At 37.1% G+C, this 2,332-nt stretch overlaps 1 long non-coding RNA gene across 1 annotated transcript in view; it reads right to left on the bottom strand.

The window, feature by feature from the left end:
• LOC109957133 (uncharacterized) overlaps positions 1-1,325 on the bottom strand; it is a 7,874-nt gene extending 6,549 nt beyond the window's left edge. Inside the window, exon 1 of the long non-coding RNA XR_002274501.1 lies at positions 1,006-1,325. This is a non-coding gene — a long non-coding RNA (uncharacterized LOC109957133). The remainder of the gene's footprint in view (positions 1-1,005) is intronic.
• Between the last annotated feature and the right edge of the window lie 1,007 nt (positions 1,326-2,332).

A 2,332-nucleotide genomic window follows, 5' to 3' on the forward strand; every position in this document is an offset into this window, starting at 1 on the left:
TGTACAGTATATGAGAGAAAACTAAAGTTAACGTTGAAATTGCACACCTGATTTGCACAAAATCTGTTATATACTTTATATATATTGAAAATAAAAGTTATTTCACTGCACCTTTTTATCCATTTTATCTACGCTGCTTACCATACAGAAACACTAGTTAGCTAACGCTATTATCCCGAGTTACTAGGTTTAACGTGAGCTAATAAGAGTTAAACACAGTCTGTGGCACACTATCCTTAGCTAGGTACATTTGTTGCTCTTTTATAGTACCGTAAGAGATGACGGGCAATTATTTAAAAAGGAACTTAATGGAAAACGTACCGTTTCTGTAACCTTGAAAATGCCCCGTGGTCTTCTTCTTGTTCTTTTTCTTCTTATAATAACTTAAATTAGCTTAGCTAGTTCTTTTGCCGTAGTATTCTTCTTAATTTTCGCGGTAGTATTCACTACTTATTCTTCTTCTACTTCCTTAATGTTGGGATGAACCCATCATTGCGATCGGGCTCCCCCTATTTCCGTTTTCTCTTTTGCATGTGTTTTCAGTTAATGCAGCGTTTTCCTTTTGCATGTGTTTTCCGGTTAATGCAGCGTTTTCCTTTTGCATGTGTTTTTTGGTTTATGCAGCGTTTTCCTTTTGCATGTGTTTTTTGGTTTATGCAGCGTTTTCCTTTTGCATGTGTTTTGTTTAATGCCGCGTTTCTGTCTTGCATGTGTTTTTTGGTTAATGCAGCGTTTTCCGTTTGCATGTGTTTTGTTCAATACCGCATTTGTGTCTTGCATGTGTTGTGTCTTTTGCATGTGTTGTGACCGTGTCGGCCACCGTACGAACCAGTTCCATGTAAATATTTAGGTGTCAGCACTGACGGAGTAGACTTTGTTTAGCTACTTCAATTAGTGGGACGCTAACTTAGCTAAAAATGTTAGTCATTTTTAAGAGTTTTGCATTCGGTCGCAAAGTCAAACACAAACCTCTGAGAGACAAAGCAGGTTGTTTACAACACTTACCGCCGTTGAAAATACATTTCCGTGCTCTTTAAGATTTTATCATCTAGCGGGGGAAATATGTTCCGCGAATTGATTTTGACGCGCCGGCTCCCCGCCATTCCTAGTAGTAATGTGTCGTTCACAAACGCTTGGTCCATTTTGAACAAATGTTTCCCATGACTCGAGACTATCGGGTCATCTCGGTGATTCGTTCATTTTGTGTTGACCACGCATGCGCAACATCGCATAAGCGTAGTTCACCTTTCGAGTCATCGGTTTCGAGTCGTTTCTTTTTTTTGTAACGTCACATGACCGCTTTGTTGGATACAGAAAGTAGTTAGTTTTCAAACGTCCGTACAGTTTTTACTCTTACTGATGCATTTATTTTTATTATAAAATAGCTTTTTATTTTATTTATTATAATTTTGTGAATATCTGTCAAAAGTGGTTCTTTCTTATTTGAAACGTGATCAATATGTGTGTAAGTAAATGGGGAATTAACATGTAACATTTTAATTACATTCTGCTGAAGTGAACGAAATGACTCGAAAAAAGATTCGTTCATTTTGTTGAACGAGATTCAAAGAACCGAATCAGTAAAATGATCCGAACTTCCCATCACTAATTCCTAGTATACCCGGAAGTGACATCATGCTACTGTATGTGCGTCACCAAAATTCAAATTCTTCCATGCTTCTGTATGTGCGTCACCAAAATTCTAATTCAAATTCTTCTTCTTATATATTTTAATGACAGTTGGAAAAAGCTTCAAAATTCAAAGTAAATTATCAGGTTTATTTAAAGTCCCCATGGCATGCTTCTTTCCAGTCATTTAATGTTTAATCTTGGGTACCTCTATAATTATCTTGGCACCCCTCGTAACTCCTAATAGTCTATTTTTTTTTTCAGAATAATAAAACCAAACAGCCTCTTTCTAAAAACGAGAGGATAGTTCGTGAATGCGCACAAGTCCTGCTGCCGGTGTTGTGTGGCAAGTGGACCGCACAAAGAACGAGATGGCATTAATTAATTCACCATAGATATTTAACAACCGTATGTGTAGAAAAAATAGTGTATGTGTGTGCACAGTTTTTTCTTATTTGAAAACATGATCAATATGTGTGTAAGTAGTGTGTACACACACACACATACACTTCTTGCAAACTCTCGATCATGAGACTCTTTTTCTACACCTACGGTTGTTAAATATTTATGGTGAAAAATCTTCTGTTGGGCTGAGGAAAGAGCTGTGTAGTGGAAGGAACTCGTTTAAAATTTGTTGGTTGTTGTTGAACTCATGTATTCAGACACCACAGTGAAGGCTGACATTGTCCCAAACCACGACATA

Source organism: Monopterus albus, unplaced genomic scaffold (genome assembly GCF_001952655.1).
Source record: "Monopterus albus unplaced genomic scaffold, M_albus_1.0 scaffold24.1, whole genome shotgun sequence".
Classification (NCBI taxonomy): domain Eukaryota; kingdom Metazoa; phylum Chordata; class Actinopteri; order Synbranchiformes; family Synbranchidae; genus Monopterus; species Monopterus albus.